Source organism: Ranitomeya imitator, chromosome 10, assembly GCF_032444005.1.
Source record: "Ranitomeya imitator isolate aRanImi1 chromosome 10, aRanImi1.pri, whole genome shotgun sequence".
Classification (NCBI taxonomy): Eukaryota; Metazoa; Chordata; class Amphibia; order Anura; family Dendrobatidae; genus Ranitomeya; species Ranitomeya imitator.
In genome coordinates, this window is record NC_091291.1 from 18,854,217 (window position 1) to 18,873,085 (window position 18,869).

Below are 18,869 nucleotides of genomic sequence, written 5' to 3' on the forward strand. Positions count from 1 at the left end.
TTTCGGGCACGCTTAAAACTGTGGGGATTGGGGATTAATCGTATTAACCTGGGTAGTAAATAAATGGGGTGATCTCCCCTTTACTGTTGACTACTTTTCATTTTTTATACGATCACTTTGAGTTAAGTTTTGAGGTGTATTTATGTTCTACACTTTATAGATTTTTAATAAATACCAATAAAGATATTTTTTAGTTTTGCATAATAGGTGATTATATATGCAATAATATACACTGTTTCCATTTATTTGGTGAGCAGGCTGAGGCGACCATTAGATTCTTCTTGACTGGGTGGTGCGCGCTGTGGCAACATCGGCTGTGTGAGTAAATAACAAGTCCATGTATTCGTTTTTCCACCATTTCAGTATTGTATGATACAATCATTCCTTCCCCCTCCCCCTTTCACTCCCCAACAGCAATGTATATATGTTACTGGATGATCCTGACCTGCTGCAAAACCTAATGACCAATTACAACATCAGGCAGCAGCTCAGGATCATCCAGTAACTTATAAGTTTTGGTCGGGAAGTGGGGTGGAGAATAATTCATGCAAGAGAGTATATATGATTGGGAAGCATCTTTATTATTATGGCAGCGTAATGTTCGAAAGGGGAAAATCGGTCTGCGCTCACACAGCAGTGCATGGATCGGTTGCCGATCTCCTGACCAGCATCCTCATACATGCTGTGAGTCTGCTGAGTTCAGGTCAAGAGACCCGCGGCCCATCCCAAGTGCAGACCGATATTCACCAACGGTTCCACTAGTCAGATTCCTCTAGTTAGATCAAGAGTCTACCTTGTCGTGGTCGTGGCGGCTTAAAAACATCTTTTGGTCAAAACAAAAGCTGATAGCTATGTATATGATATGGTGTTAATGTGTGATTGGTGAGGACGTGGTGCAGAAGTGGAGTTTTTCCAAGAGTGGGCGGAGGGACTGTGGAAGGTTCGATGGGTGGAGGCGGAGCTAGGGTGGAGGTGGAACTGGGGGTGGAGCCTGGGCGGAGTTTGAGGGGGGCCCCGAAATTTTGACAGTATGGGGCCCTGAAATCCCTAGTGGCAGCCCTGGGTAGGGCATTGGACTTGGGCTCATCAAATACATCCCGGTAATCAGACAAGAACTCTGGGACCTCAGAAGGGGTGGATGACGAAATAGACAGAAATGGGACATCACCATGTACCCCCTGACAACCCCAGCTGGACACAGACATAGATTTCCAATCTAATACAGGGTTATGGACTTGCAGCCATGGCAACCCCAACACGACCACATCATGCAGATTCTGCAACACCAAAAAGCGAATATCCTCCTGATGCGCAGGAGCCATGCACATGGTCAGTTGGGTCCAGTACTGAGGCTTATTCTTGGCCAAAGGCGTAGCATCAATTCCTCTCAATGCAATAGGATACTGCAAGGGCTCCAAAACAAACCCACAGCGCCTAGCAAACTCCAAGTCCATCAAATTCAGGGCAGCGCCTGAATCCACAAATGCCATTACAGAATAGGACGACAAAGAGCAGATCAAAGTAACGGACAAAAGAAATTTCGACTGTACCGTACCAATGGTGGCAGACCTAGCGAACCGCTTAGTGCGCTTAGGACAATCGGAGATAGCATGAGTGGAATCACCACAGTAGAAACACAGCCCATTCCGACGTCTGTGTTCTTGCCGTTCAGCTCTGGTCAAAGTCCTATCACATTGCATAGGCTCAGGTTTATGCTTAGATAATACCGCCAAATGGTGCACAGTTTTACGCTCATGTAAGCGTCGATCGATCTGAATGGCCAAGGACATAGACTCATTCAGACCAGCAGGCATAGGAAATCCCACCATGACATCCTTAAGGGCTTCAGAGAGACCCTTTCTGAAAATTGCTGCCAGAGCACATTCATTCCATTGAGTGAGCACAGACCACTTCCTAAACTTCTGACAATATATCTCTACCTCATCCTGACCCTGACACAGAGCCAGCAAGATTTTCTCCGCCCGATCCACTGAATTAGGTTCATCATAAAGTAACCCGAGCGCCAGAAAAAACGCATCAGTATCACATAATGCAGGATCTCCTGGCGCAAGGGAAAATGCCCAGTCTTGAGGGTCGCCACGTAATAAAGAAATAATGATCTTTACTTGTTGAACTGGGTCACCAGAGGAGCGAGGTTTCAAAGCCAGAAATAGTTTACAATTATTTTTGAAATTCAGAAACTTAGCTCTATCTCCAGAAAATAACTCAGGAATAGGAATTTTAGGTTCTAACATAGGATTCTGAACCACTAAATCTTGAATGTTCTGTACACTTATAGCGAGATTATCCATCAAAGAGGACAGACCCTGAATGTCCATGTCTACACCTGTGTTCTGAACCACCCTGATGTAAAGGGGAAAAGAAAGACAAAACACAGTGCAAAGAAAAAAAAATGGTCTCAGAGCTTCTCTTTTCCCTCTATTGAGAAGCATTAGTACTTTGGGCCTCCAGTAGTGTTATGAACTGGTGATTCAGAACCACAATGGACCTAGTGGTTAAGAGCACACAAAGTGACCTGATAGTTACTAACATAGGACAAGCTCTGAGACGTGGGAACTCTGCTGACCGCAATCCCTAATCCTATCATACCACACTAGAGGTAGCCGTGGAGCGCTCCTGACCAGACCTAGGCGCCTCGGGCACAGCCTGAGAAACTAGCTAGCCCTGAAGATAGAAAAATAAGCCTACCTTGCCTCAGAGAAATTCCCCAAAGGAAAAGGCAGCCCCCCACATATAATGACTGTGAGTAAAGATGAAAATACAAACACAGAGATGAAATAGATTTTAGCAAAGTGAGGCCCGACTTACTGAATAGACCGAGGATAGGAAAGATAGCTTTGCGGTCAGCACAAAAACCTACAAACATCCACGCAGAGGGCGCAAAACGACCCTCCGCACCGACTAACGGTACGGAGGTGCTCCCTCTGCGTCCCAGAGCTTCCAGCAAGCAAGACAAACCAATATAGCAAGCTGGACAGAAAAATAGCAAACAAAAGTGACACAAGCAGAACTTAGCTTATGCAGGGCAGACAGGCCACAAGAACAATCCAGGAGAGAGCAAGACCAATACTGGAACATTGACTGGAGGCCAGGAACAAAGAACTAGGTGGAGTTAAATAGAGCAGCACCTAACGACTTAACCTCGTCACCTGAGGAAGGAAACTCAGAAGCCGCAGCCCCACTCACATCCACCAAAGGAAGCTCATGGACAGAACCAGCCGAAGTACCACTCATGACCACAGGAGGGAGCTCGACCACAGAATTCACAACACTCATCCCTATCTTGGTGTATTTATGGCCCCCTCAACCCTATCCTGGTATTCATAGCCCCTTCATCCTTATCCTGGTATGTATGGCCCCCTCATCCCTATCCTGGTATTCATGGTCTCCTCATCCCTATCTTGCTATTCATGGTCTCCTCATCACTATCCTGGTACTTATGGCTCATCATTCCTATCTTGGTATTCATGGCACCCTCATCCCTATCTTGGTATTCATGGCCCCTCATCCCTATACTGGTATTCATGGCCTTCTCATTTCTGTCCTGGTATTCATGGCCCCCTCATCCCTATCTTTGTATTCATGGCCCCCTCATACCTATCCTGGTATGCATGGCCCCCTCATCCCTATCCTGGTATTCATTGCCCCTTTATCCCTATCCTGGTATGCATAGCCCCCTCATCCCTATCTTGGTATTCATGGCCCCCTTCATCCATACCTTGGTATTCATAGCCCCCTCATCCCTATCTTGGTATTCATGGCCCCCTCATCCATACCTTGGTATTCATGGCCCCCTCATCCCTATCCTGGTATTCATGGCCCCCTCATCCCTATCTTGGTATTCATGGTCTCCTCATCCCTATCCTGGTATGCATGGTCCCCTCATTCCTATCCTGGTATGCATGGCCCTCTCGTCTTTATCCTGGTATTCATGGCCCCCTCATACCTATCCTGGTATTCATGGCCCTCTCATCCTTTTCCTGGTATTCATGGCCCCCTCCTCCCTATCCTGATATGCATGGCCCCCTCATCCCTGTCTTGGTATGCACGGCACCCTCATCCCCATCCTAGTATTAATGGCCCCCTCATCCCTATCCTGGTATGCATGTCCTCCTCATCCCTATCCTGTATGCATGGCCCCCTCATAACTGTCCTGGTATGCATAGCTTCCTCATCCCTATCCTTGTATGCATGGCTCCGTATCACTATCCTTGTATATATGGCACTCTCATCCCTAACCTTGTATACATGGCTCCTCATCCCTATCCTGGAGTGCATGGCCCCCATATCCCTATCCTGATATTCATGGCCTCCTCATCACTACTGGTATGCATGGTCCCCTCATTAGTAACCTGGTATGCATGGTCCCTTCATCCCTGGCCTGGAAGGCATGGCCCCTTCATCCCTAGCCTGGTAAGCATGGCCCCTTCATCCCTATTTTGGTATGATTGGCCCCATCCCTATCCTGGTATGCATGGCTCCTCATCCCTATCCAAGAATGCAGGGACCCCATCTCTGTACTGGGATGCAAGACCCCATCCTTATCCTGGTTTGATTGGCCCCTATCCCCATCCTGGTATGCATGGTATAAAAAGAAAATAAACCATTCTACTTACCTTCCTGCGCTCCCTCGCAGCGTCTTGTTCCGATGCCAGCAGCTGATTTATGCTTGTAAGCAGCGCATGACAGTAACGTCATGCACTGCCTACAAGCAGAGAATAGCTGCTTATATACTCACTGCTCTCCACGCCAGGACTATGTGCATGGAGAGCAGTGAATAATCACTGATCTTTAAGGCTGGAGTCACACTAGACTGTAATACGGATGAGTGCTAAGCGATAAAAAAATCGCTTAGCACTTGGACCGTTATTTCTCTATGGGGCAGCTCACATCGTAATTTTTTTTCTCGTCCATTTTCAGTGTGCGAGTGAAATCTCAGCATGCTGCGATTGTCACCGACACTCGGCCGAGTCTCAGCTCACTCGCACCAATATAAGTCTATGGGTGCGAGTGAGACAACGCACATCACTCGGATATCATTCGGGTGATGTGCGTTATACGCTGCCACCTGCAAAGGAAGAGATGGAGAAAGTAATTTCTCCGCCTCCTCCACTCTGTGCGAGAGGCTCACAGCACAGACGCATGACACTCGGCTCCTCCTCGTAGCAGAGCAGGAGCCGAGGGTCATTAGCATATCGCATCCCATGCTCTCGCATCGGATGCCATACGCTCGTCTGACCCTGGCCTAATAGTGAGCACAGTCTTAGCCGCAGCCTCCGGCTTCCTTAAGCTGCCAGGCATTCACGTGTGCCTGCTACTAAAGTTAATCAATATTCACTGCATTCCACGCCTATGTGAGTGGATAGCAGTGAATATTCATTCTCTTAAGTAGCGGGGACATGCAAACACCCAGCAGCTACAGGAAGCCAGCTGCTGAGGCTAACAGTGTGCACGCTATTAAAGAAAAAAATTGATATTAACTGTTCTCCACTCTCATGGGCATGGAATGCAGTGAACATTCATTTCTCTTTAGCAGCGGCTCCTGCTTTCTGTGACCCACTGCTCCGCCGCTGCCGCTTCCTCACCTGCCCACCACAATCAGACTATCCGGACTATAAGATGCACCCCCAATTTTCCTCCACATTTTTGGAGGAAAAAAGTGTGTCTTATATCTGAAAAATGCAGTATACTGCATGATGAGTTCTATAAAAAATAATATTAACCTCTTTCTGCCATCTGACGTATTCTGTTGAGGTGACCTGGGACTTAATTCTCAGGGATGGGATAGTATGCCATAGGCGATCCGCCACGCTCATGGGGGAGCGCGGCCGAGTGTCAGCTGGTTATCAAAGCTGACATCTGGCACTACGTATGTGCCAGGAGCGGTAATGGACCGCTCCCAGCACATTAACCATCGGAACACTGCAATCAAACATGATCGCAGCATTCCAGTGGCATAGGGAAGCCATTGCGTTGTTCTGAGCCTCTCCTCCCTGCAGGCCCCGAATCCAAGATGGCCGTGGGGGTCCTTCCGGGTCCTGCAGGGAGGTGGCTTGTGAGCGCCTGCTCAGAGCAGGCGCTGGCAAGCCTCCAGCACTGCATGTCAGATCGCCGCTGATCTGACACAGTGCTTTGCAGATTGTCAGAGCAGCGATCTGACACTACACAGTGATGTCCCAACCTGGGACATAGTAAAGAAGTAAAAAATAAAAATATTATCATGTGTAAAAATATTTTTTTAAAATTCCTAAATATATATATATATATATATATATATATATATATATATATATATATATATTTGTTCCAATAAATACATTTCTTTTTGTAAATAAAAAAAACAATAAAAGTACACATATGTAGTATCGCTGCGTTCATACCAACCCAACCTATAAAACTGTCCCACTAGTTAACCCCTTCAGTGAACACCGTAAAAAAATTAAAACGACATACTGATAGGAATTCTAGATTGTGAGCCCAATCGGGGACAGTGATGATAATGTGTGCAAAACTGTAAAGCGCTGCGGAATATGTTAGCGCTATATAAAAATAAAGATTATTATAAAGATTATTATTAAAACGAGGCAAAAAACAATGCTTTATCATCATACCGCCGAACAAAAAGTGGAATAACACGCGATCAAAAAGACGAAAATAAATAATCATGGTAACGCCGAAAATGTCATCTTGTCCCGTCAAAAACGAGCTGCCACTCAGCGTCATCAGCAAAAAAATAAAAAAGTTATAGCCCTCAGAATAAAGCGATGGAAAAATAATTATTTTTTCTATAAAATAGTTTTCATCGTATAAAAGCGCCAAAACATAAAAAATGATATAAATGAGGTATCGCTTTAATCGTACTGACCTAAAGAATAAAACTGCTTCATCAATTTTACCAAACGCGGAACGGTAAAAATGCCCCCCCCCCCAAAAGAAATTCAGGAACTGCTGGTTTTTGTTCATTCTGCCTCACAAAAATCAGAATAAAAAGCAATCAAAAAATGTCATGTGCCCGAAAATGTTACCAATAAAAACGTCAACTGGTCCTGCAAAAAACAAGACATCACATGACTCTGTGGACCAAAATATGGAAAAATTATAGCTCTCAAAATGTGGTAACGCAAAAAATATTTTTTGCAATAAAAAGTGTCTTTTACTATGTGACAGCTGCCAAACATAAAAACTCGCTATAAATAGTAAATCAAAACCCCTTTATCACTGCCTTAGTTAACCCCTTACCGGCATCGGACGTACTATACCGTCCGATGCCGGCTCCCCTGCTTTGATGCAGGGCTCCGCGGTGAGCCCGCACCAAAGCCGGGACATGTCAGCTGTCTTGAACAGCTGACATGTGCCCGTAATAGGCGCGGGCAGAATCGCGATCTGCCCGCACCTATTAACTAGTTAAATGCCGCTGTCAAACGCAGACAGCGGCATTTAACTACCGCTTCCGGCCGGGCGGCCGGAAATGACGTCATCGCCGACCCCCGTCACATGATCGGGGGTCGGCGATGCTTGTGAATGGTAACCATAGAGGTCCTTGAGACCTCTATGGTTACTGATTGCCCGTCGCTGTGAGCGCCACCCTGTGGTCGGCGCTCACAGCACACGTGCAATTCTGCTACATAGCAGCGATCAGCAGATCGCTGCTATGTAGCAGAGCCGATCGTGCTGTGCCTGCTTCTAGCCTCTCATGGAGGCTATTGAAGCATGGCAAAAGTTAAAAAAAAAAGTTTAAAAAAATGTGAAAAAAATAAAAAAAACATAAAAGTTTAAATCACCCCCCTTTCGCCCCAATCAAAATAAATCAATAAAAAAATATCAAATCTACGCATATTTGGTATCGCCGTGCTCAGAATCGCCCGATCTATCAATTAAAAAAAAGGATTAACCTGATCGCTAAACAGCGTAGCGGGAAAAAAAATTCGAAACGCCAGAATTACGTTTTTTTGGTCGCCGCGACATTGCATTAAAATGCAATAACGGGCGATCAAAAGAACGTATCTGCACCGAAATGCTATCATTAAAAACGTCATCTCGGCACGCAAAAAATAAGCCCTCAACCGACCCCAGATGATGAAAAATGGAGACGCTATGAGTATTGGAAAATGGCGCAACTTTTTTTTTTTTTTTTTTAGCAAAGTTTGGAATTTTTTTTCACCACTTAGATAAAAATAACCTGGACATGTTTGGTGTCTATGAACTCGTAATGACCTGGAGAATCATAATGGCAGGTCATTTTTAGCATTTAGTGAACCTAGCAAAAAAGCCAAACAAAAAACCAATGTGGGATTGCACTTTTTTTGCAATTTCACCGCACTTGGAATTTTTTTCCCGTTTTCTAGAACACGACATGCTAAAACCAATGATGTCGTTCAAAAGTACAACTCGTCCCGCAAAAAATAAGCCCTCACATGGCCATATTGACAGAAAAATAAAAAAGTTATGGCTCTGGGAAGGAGGGGAGCGAAAAACGAACACGGAAAAAAGAAAAATCCCCCGGTCATGAAGGGGTTAATGAAAAATAATAAAATAAAAAAGTATTTATTTCCATTTTCCCATTAGGGTTAGGACAAAAATTAGGGTTGGGGCTAAAGTTAGGGTTGGAGCTAAAGTTAGTGTTAGGGTTCAGGCTAAAGCTAGGGTTGGGGCTAAAGTAAGGGTTGGGGCTAAAGTTAGGGTTAGGATTCGGGCTAAAGTTAGGGTTGGGGCTAAAGTAAGGGTTGGGGCTAGAGTTGGGGTTAGGGTTTGGATTACATTTACGGTTGGGTTAGGGGTGTGGTTAGGGTTATGGTTAGGGTTGGGATTAGGGTTAGGGGTGTGTTGGGGTTAGGGGTGTGTTGGGTTTGGAATTAAGGTTATGGATGTGTTCAGGTTAGGGGTGTGGTTAGAGTTTGGATTAGGTTTAAGGGTGTGTTAGGGGTGTGTTGGGGTTAGAGGTGTGGTTAGGGTTGGGATTAGGGTTAGGGGTGTGTTGGGGTTAGGGTTGGAGTTAGAATTGGGGGTTTCCACTGTTTAGGCACATCAGGGGCTCTGCAAATGCAACATGACGTCCGATCTCAATTCCAGCCAATTCTGCGTTGAAAAAGTAAAACGGTGCTCCTTCCCTTCAGAGCTCTGCCATGTGCCCAAACATTGACAAACACAGGACAAATTGGAAAACAACTTTTAGGGTCCAATTTCTCATGTTACCCTTGGGAAAATACAAAACGGGGGGCTAAAAGATAATTTTTGTGGAAAAAAAAATATTTTTTAATTTTCACAGCTCTACATTATAAACTTCTGTGAAGCACTTGGGGGTTCAAAGTTCTCACCACACATCTTGATAAGATCCTTGGGGGGTCTAGTTTCCAATATGGGGTCATTTGTGGGGGATTTCTACTGTTTAGATACATCAGGGGCTCTGCAAACGCAACGTGACACCTGCAGACCATTGACAAATAAGCTAGGAGAACAACTCATATAAACACTAAGACCTAAAACATAGCTTTTAATGAACAATGTTTAAAATATCAAATGGATAATAGTGCAACATGTGATAAAGTGCAAAAAAAGTGCTCATATAACCAGTGCCATAAAAAAATGGTTTTGTCTCACCAAATGGTCCTTATTCTTTTCCTTTACGGGAGCATCCAACAATATTCTTAGGGGGAGGGGGAGAGAAGAGTTCTATACTACCCCAGTCGTGCCCCTGTGTAGCTCCCGCCCTGACAAGGGCAGTCCCCAAGTCAGTCTAATATATTGTACCCACCAAAACAAAGTAACCTTCCCTACGCGTTTCCTCTCCCATAGGGGAGAATCCTCAGGGGAAATAACTGCAAACTAAATGGGGGATATTCCTATCAAGAGGGAGTCCCTGCATCGGCAGGTAACCATTTCTGAGTTATTAATATAAACCCTGTGGTACCGGCGGTCATAACAAAGGTGTGCGGAGTTGCCTGGAAACTGGGTTATGTCATATGCGGTGCCACGGACATTCTGTATGGATGTCATGGCTGGGTCCGTCCGCATGCGCACTCGCCCAGAGCGAGCGGGATGTGTTTGTATTTGCTGGCAGCGCCTGAGGGACGTATCGGAGAAAGAGCCGCATGCGCAGTATGAGGGCGCTTGTAGTATCGGGGGAAGGAGAATTACAACACACTGCCAGTACCGCCTTGAACAGCAGCGGGGAGACGGCACATATGGAAGGGCGGAAGTGAAGTGCCGCTTGCACAGACGTCCAATTTGAACCGGAAATGTACACATTTACCGGCATTGGAGAGGCAGTTAAGTAGGGGCCGCGTGTGTAATGCGGCGTTCCCTATGTAAGTTTCACCGGGGGACGTTTATTTGTAACACACCGCTAGGACCGCTGGGAATTACAGCGGCACCATAGAAGCACGAGAAAAGGCGGAAGTGAGGTAGGACGCTGAGTTCATTTGAAAACTATTTAAGTGGAAGTAGATGGTCCCGCAGCTCACCTTACCATAAGTCTGGTCCCACCACTGGGAGCTCTAGACACGGGGGTTACCTGCCGATGCAGGGACTCCCTCTTGATAGGAATATCCCCCATTTATTTTGCAGTTATTTCCCCTGAGGATTCTCCCCTATGGGAGAGGAAACGCGTAGGGAAGGTTACTTTGTTTTGGTGGGTACAATATATTAGACTGACTTGGGGACTGCCCTTGTCAGGGCGGGAGCTACACAGGGGCACGACTGGGGTAGTATAGAACTCTTCTCTCCCCCTCCCCCTAAGAATATTGTTGGATGCTCCCGTAAAGGAAAAGAATAAGGACCATTTGGTGAGACAAAACCATTTTTTTATGGCACTGGTTATATGAGCACTTTTTTTGCACTTTATCACATGTTGCGCTATTATCCATTTGATATTTTAAACATTGTTCATTAAAAGCTATGTTTTAGGTCTTAGTGTTTATATGAGTTTTTCTCCTAGCTTATTTGTCTATTGTATTTTGAGGACCTCTAGGGATATCATATCGGGATATACCCCATACGTGGTTTATACCTGCAGACCATTCCATCAAAGTCTGCATTCCAAAACGCCACTTCTTCCCTTCCGAACTCTGCCATGCGCCCAAACAGTAGTTTTCTCCCACATATGGGATATCAGCGTACTCAGGACAAATTGAACAACAAATTTTGGGGTCCAATTTCTCCAGATACCCTTAGGAAAATACAAAATTGGGGGCTAAAAGATCATTTTTGTGGGAAAAAAAAGATTTTTTAATTTACATTATAAACTTCTGTGAAGCACTTGGGTGTTCAAAGTGCTCACCATACATCTAGATAAGTTCCTTAGGGTGTTTACTTTCCAAAATGGTGTCACTTGTGGGGCGTTTCAATGTTTAGGCACATCAGGGGCTCTCCAAACGCAACATGGTGTCCCATCTAAATTCCAGTAAATTTTGCATTGAAAAGTCAAATGGCGCTCCTTCCCTTTTGAGCTCTGCCATGCGCCCAAACAGTGGTTTACCCCCAGATATGGGGTATCAGCATTCTCAGGACAAATTACACAACCACTTTTTGGGTCCAATTTCTCCCCTTGGGAAAATAAAAAAATTGGGGGCAAAAAATAATTTTTGTGAAAAAAATAAGATTTTTTTAGGGGTGCAGTTTTTAGAATGGTGTCACACTTAGGTATTTTCTATCATATAGACCCCTCAAAGTGACTTCAAATGTGATGTGGTCCCTAAAAAAAATGGTGTTATAAAAATGAGAAATTGCTGGTCAACTTTTAACCCTTATAACTCCCTAAAAAAACCATTTTGGTTCCAAAATTGTGCTGATGTAAAGTAGACATGTGGGAAATGTTACTTATTAAGTATTTTGTGTGACATATCTCTGTGATTTAAAGGCATGAAAATTCAAAGCTGGAAAATTGCGAAATTTTCAAAATTTTTACAAAATTTCCGTTTTTTTCCACAAATAAACACAAGTAATGTCAACGAAATTTTACCACTATCATGAAGTACAATATGTCATGAGAAAACATTGTCATGCAAGCGTTCCAGAGTTATAACCTCATAAAGGGACAGTGGTCAGAATTGTAAAAATTGGCCCGGTCATTAACATGCAAACCACCCTTGGGGGTTTAGGGGTTAAAAAAAACATCCTAAATGTCATGTTTCTTGTTTGTCTACTACTACTTAAAAAAAAAGATAAACATTGATAAAAAAGTTGAATGTATCCAAAAATGTTAGGAATGAAAAGTCCAGTCCAACGAAAACTCACAAACAACTTGTTCTGCATAAAAATATGAAAGTTATGTTAGGTATATCGGAATATGGAGACCCCATTTTTTTTTCAAAGTATATTACTGAAGTTGTACATATTGACGAAAGTAATACAAAATAAAGCCATAGAAATGTAGTATAGCTATAATTGTGCTGACCCACAGAACAAACACTTTATTCATGCAGCACGGCAAATTTACAATGCAAAAAAAAATGGCAGAATTGCTGTTTTGTTTTTATACCTTCACGTAAAAAGTTAATAATAGTTTGCCAATATGTTATGCAATTTATCTACCCCAAAATAATGCCACTGAGGAAAACAACTAATCTTGAAAAAAATCCTCATATGAGGGCACCTGGAAAACCATAAGGCTAAGTTCACACTAGAAAAAAAAAATCTCAAGGATCCCTAACATATAACTTTTTATCAATAAAGTTAAAAACTATTTATTCCAAATTTAAAAGACATTCTGACAAATATATCACCATAGGGAATACAAAAAAGGATAGATATGGGCTATCTGACCCTGTCAGGAGCCCTAATGCTGGTCCCTACCTGACAGCAGAGGTTGGCACACTAAGTTTCAGCGGTAGGCGCCCCTGCTCCACGACGGCTTACCCTGATAGCCCTAGATAGTTCCTATGATCCCAAATGTGCAAATATAACCATTACCCAAAAAATAGAAATTAATAAAAAAAAACAAGAAAAATGGAAAAAATAAACAAGAAAAAATCAGAAAAACAGAACTCAGCAAAAAAAACAAAAATTATTTTTTCACACATACACCCATAATAGGGTATTCATATAAATATGTGCATAGAATAATGGGTAACAAAAATGTCAATGTCTCATCTATCCAAAAATATTCAATAACATACGTGACTGGGCAATATACTACGTGGCTCTGCTGTATACTACGTCACTGGGCAATATACTATGTGGCTGGGCAATATACTTCGTGGCTCTGCTGTATACTACGTGGCTGGGCAATATACTACATCACTGGGCAATATACTACGTCACTGGGCAATATACTACGTGGCTCTGTGCTGTATACTACGTCACTGGGCAATATACTACGTTTCTGGGCAATATACAACGTCAGTGGGCAATATACTACGTGGCTCTGTGCTGTATACTCTGTGCTGTATACTACGTCACTGGGCAATATACTACGTCACTGGGCAATATACTACGTGGCTCTCTGCTGTATATTACGTCACTGGGCAATATACTATGTGACTGGGCAATATGCTACATTTCTGGGCAATATACGACGTCAGTAGGCAATATACTACGTGGCTGGGCAATATATTACGTGGACATACATATTCTAGAATTCCCGGTGCGTTAGAATCGGGCCACCATCTAGTATTCATTAATAGAGACCGCTCCAAAAAGGGGCTCATACGGTATCCCGGTTAGCCCCGCGGATATATATATCCGACCAACTATATAATCAAATGATCTTTTTACCCAAATATAAACAAAGGAGCGGTAACCTCAAATAAAAAGAACATACCCCAGAGATCATTTAAGCATATTTCCATACATATACTGTATGTCTAGGTGGTTATACCCTATTTCCATAAAACATTATATGCAGCAAGATAAAGCGCTTATACTCATCTGATTTCCAATGTTCCATTTTAAGCGCTGAGGGCATCCGTCAGATCACCTAGAAGACCTCCAATGGGGACATCATCCCTAGCTATACCCGACGCGTTTCCCCCCTGTGGGAATAGCGGGGGTTCATCAGGGAATATAGACCATCCAGATAATGAGAGGGTAAGAGAGCCACTCACCCGTACACAATAAATACCCTCCTACCTTCCTTGTATCGTAACACGTGGGGCCAGTCACCACCCACCAGCGCGCAGAGTGCACATCACTGAACCGCACTGAGTTCCAGCCGGCGTGCATAACATAACTCTCATATCGATGCACCCAGAACCACGGCGCATGCGTCACCTGGAACGCAAATGCGTCCCAGACCAAAGGGGAAGAAAGGTAACCACCCCTAGTCACATGATAGAGTTATAAATGAGAGAACGTAGAGCCGGACTCCAACCACCAGCGCGTCAAGCTGGGGCACAGCGCCCCAGCCAACGAGTGTAACATGTTTATCATACCAGTGCGCGTCTTGTGGGATTAACCCCAGAACCATAGCGCATGCGTAAGCTTAACAGCAAATGCGTTCCAAACCATGGGTACACTGAGTCATCAGATGGTAACCGCCCCTATTCACATAATAATATTAGAGGTGAGCTAAAAAATAACCACATCATTTCCACCAGTAATCAAATACTCAGTAGTGTACCACTAAAAAAGGGGAAGGCTATTAATAATAGTCAGCTGGCCACACTGTTTCAAAATTCAGGAAGGGTTAACCACATCAAACCAGTGATACCGTATACCTAACCACATATTATATTGGTAGACATGGCTCCTGCAAGACATTTCGTAATCAAAAAACATGGACAAACATAAAAAAGGAATAAAGATACACAATAATAGCCGCAAGTTCATTTATTATAAGGTAACAATATACCCGGCAGGCGTAATAGATATATAAGAAACAATAAGTGGTTTTAGATGAAACTTATGAAAGTCATCTGTTCTGTTTCTGGGGCAGATACATTGACGACATCCTAGTCCTTTGGAAAGGGGATGTCGAGTCATTTATCGGGTTCATGCGATACCTCAACAGTAATATTGAGGGCATGACATTCACCTATGAGATAGGGATGGATAAAATCACCTTTCGGGACATCCTCATCTCGAGACAGAGTGACGGCCTCCTGAGTACTACCATCTTCCGGAAACCCATGGCCACAAATAGCTTGTTGAGGTGGGAGAGCCACCATCTGTGTCCTTTGAAGAGAAGTATCCCCAAGGGACAGTTTTTCAGACTACGGAGAAACTGTTCTAGGTTGGTGGATTTTGAAGCAAAATCCCTGGATTTGAAATATTGTTTTAAAGATAGGGGGTATCCGACTGATATCAATGATTCCGCATATCAGGCTGCATACAATAACAATCGGGCTTCGTTGCCGATACCCAAGAAAAATACGGATACAGAACCTATCACACATTTAATTGGCACATATGATGATCAATCAGGAAGGATCTACCAAATATTGAAGAAACATTGGCAGATCCTTAGATTGGATCCGGATGTCTGTGAGCACATATCCCCATATCCCTCAGTTACTTACAGAAGGGGGAGATCACTAAGAGACATGGTGGTACAAAGCCACTATATACCTCCAAAGAAATCGAGCACATGGCTGGAGAATAGGTCCCACGGGACTTTTAGATGTGGGCACTGCTCCTTTTGTAAACACGTGTTACCTGCAAAAACATTCAGTAGCTCGGCAAATGAAAGAGTCTTCCAGATGAGATACTTTGCAAATTGCAAAACAAAGGGAGTGGTGTACCTCTGCACTTGTAGATGTCCGAAAGATTACGTGGGAAAAACTAAACGCGAGTTGCGTATACGTATCGGAGAACATCTAGGGGACATCAGACATAGTAGGGATTCCCCTTTGGCGTGACATGTTAATGAGGTACATGGCGGGGACTCCGTATGTTTTAGGGTCACAGAGGTTATCTCCCTGTCACAATGTTGTATGAAATATCATATAAGTTTAGTTCGCTGCCAGCACACATAGGGTGGGCGGCGACCCCCACTTCACTCTGTGTTTAGCTTGCCTTGGGGATGTGTGTGTAGGAAAGCTTTTATGGCTTCTTGCAAATTCCGGACTTTCAGCTCCCAAACCCCTCCTGCCCCTCCTAAAGGAATTTTTACGACCGCTGGCTGCATGCTGGCCGCAATATTGGGTTGAAGTTCATTCTCTGTCCTCCATAGTACACACCTGCGCAAGGCAATCTTGCCTTGCGCAGGCGTGTACTACGGGGGACACAGCATGAACTTCAACCCAATATTGCGGCCAGCATGCAGCCAGCGGGTAAGGAAAGGGTGAATCAAACACCGAAAACCCCGCCCATATGACCACAAACCTGTCCCACCAAATTCAGGTGACAGGTTCTCTTTAAAACGAGCTGGATACAATACCTGGAGATCTCCGAGTCACATCTTTTCTGGGCGATTTGAAGCTTTAAAATATTTGTGATTTATGGCAAATCGATTACCTACAAATCTTCTTTTTATGGAAAACATTGGTGAAACTGCAGCACTCCAATATCAAAAGATTCAGTCATCTCTTTTTAATTATCGCCACAGATTAGTGAACTCAAAACAATTGATCAACTTTTTCCTGAAGGTTAAAAATTCTACTTGATACCTGGTACTTACCTGAGTGCCTGCAGAAATACTACTGTACTTATTACCTGGCTATCCTACCAGATATTTTATTTTCTCATAGAGGTATACTTCAATGTTCAATATTACGTTATTGTATTGCATTTAAATTCTGTGGCTTTATGTGGAAACTTCTCAGTATAAAGATTTATTTTATCAAAATAGATACAGAAGATTGATAGTTAGGCTACTTTCACACATCAGGTTTTTTGCATCAGGCACAATCCGGTGAATGTTGGAAAAAACGGATACGGTGCAGATTGTCAAAAACTGATGCGACGGATCCTACTAGAAATATCCAGATAATTGGATAAAAAAAAATTAACCCCTTCCCGACCTTTGACGCACCGTATGCGTCATGAAAACCTGTGCCTTTCCGACCTGTGACGCAGCATATGCGTCATGGCCGGATTGGGATCCTGCAGGCCGGGTGAAAGGGTTAACTGTAATTTCACCCGGCCTGCAGGGACAGGAGGAGTTGTACTTTAGCCCGGGGGGTGGCTTCACCCTCCCCCTTCCTTCCCCCCGTGGCTATGATCGCTCTGATTGGCTGTTGAAAGTGAAACTGCCAATCAGAGCGATTTGTAATATTTCACCTAAAAAACTGGTGAAATATTACAATCCAGCCATGGCCGATGCTGCAATATCATCGGCCATGGCTGGAAACACTGATGTGCCCCCACCCCACCGATCGCCCCCCCAGCCCTCCGATCTGTGGTCCGCTCCCCCGTCCTCCTGTCCGCTCCCCCCGTGCTCCAATCCCACCCCCGTGCTCCAATCCAACCTCCCTGCACTCCGATCCACCCCCCCGCACTCCGATCCACCACCCCTGCACTGCGATCCACCCCCCCACTGCAATCCACCCCCCCGCACTGCGATCCACCCCCCCATGCTCCGATCCACCCCCCCATGCTCCGATCCACCTCCCCGTGCTCCCCCCCACCCCATCATACTTACCGAGCCTCCCGGGGTCCGTCTGTCTTCTTTCCTGGGCGCCGCCATCTTCCAAAATGGCGGGCCCATGCGCAGTGCACACTCCGAATCTGCCAGCCGGCAGATTCGTTTCAAGTGCATTTTGATCACTGTGATAAAACCTCACAGTGATCAAAATAAAAAAAATACTAAATGACCCCTCCCCCCCTTTGTCACCCCCATAAGTAGGGACAATAATAAAATAAAGAAATTTTTTTTTTTCCGTTAGGGTTAGGGTTTCGGTATGTGCACACGTATTCTGGTCCTCTGCGGATTTTTCCGCAGTGGATTTGATAAATTCGCAGTGCTAAACCGCTGCAGATTTATCGCGGATTTACCGCGGTTTTTCTGCGCATTTCACTGCGGTTTTACAATTGCGGTTTACTATTGGAGCAGTTGTAAAACCGCTGCGGAATCCGCAGAAAGAAGTGACATGCTGCGGAATGTAAACCCCTGTGTTTCCGTGCAGTTTTTCCGCAGCATGTGTACAGCGATTTTTGTTTCCCATAGGTTTACATTGAACTGTAAACTCATGGGAAACTGCTGCGGATCCGCAGCGTTTTCCGCAGCGTGTGCACATACCTTTAGAACTAGGCTATGTGCACACGGTGCGGATTTGGCTGCGGATCCGCAGCGGATTGGCCGCTGCGGATTCGCAGCAGTGTTCCATCACGTTTACAGTACCAAGTAAACCTATGGGAAACCAAATCCGCTGTGCCCATGGTGCGGAAAATACAGCGCGGAAACCCTGCGTTGTATATTCTGCAGCATGTCAATTCTTTGTGCGGATTCCGCAGCATTTTACACCTCTTCCTCAATAGGAATCCGCAGGTGAAATCCGCACAAAAAACACTGGAAATCCGCGGTAAATCCGCAGGTAAAACGCAGTGCCTTTTACCCGCGGATTTTTCAAAAATGGTGCGGAAAAATCTCACACGAATCCGTAACGTGGGCACATAGCCTTAGGGTTAGGGTTGTGATTAGGGTTATGGCTACAGTTGGGATTAGGGTTTAGGGGTGTGGGGGGGTTAGTGTTGGAGGTAGAATTGAGGGGTTACCACTGTTTAGGCACATCAGGGGTCTCGAAACGAAACGCAACATGGCGCCACCATTGATTCCAGCCAATCTTGTATTCAAAAAGTCAAATGGTGCTCCCTCACTTCCGAGCCCCGACGTGTGCCCAAACAGTGGTTTACCCCCACATATGGGGTACCAGCATACTCAGGATAAACTGCGCAACAATTATTGGGGTCCAATTTCTCCTGTTACCCTTGTGAAAATAAAAAATTGCTTGCTAAAACATAATTTTTGAGGAAAG

The 18,869-nt window shown here is 44.5% G+C and overlaps 1 protein-coding gene across 3 annotated transcripts in view; it reads left to right on the forward strand.

The window, feature by feature from the left end:
• The window catches only part of LOC138651903 (interferon-inducible GTPase 5-like), a 92,144-nt gene that overhangs the window by 11,271 nt on the left and 62,004 nt on the right, over window positions 1-18,869 (forward strand). Inside the window, exon 2 of one of the 3 annotated variants that reach the window (XM_069742501.1) lies at window positions 258-318. The exons of the other annotated variants lie outside the window; for them this stretch is intronic. The gene's annotated coding sequence lies outside the window, so the exon portion shown is untranslated. The remainder of the gene's footprint in view (window positions 1-257; window positions 319-18,869) is intronic. 3 annotated transcript variants of the gene reach the window in all.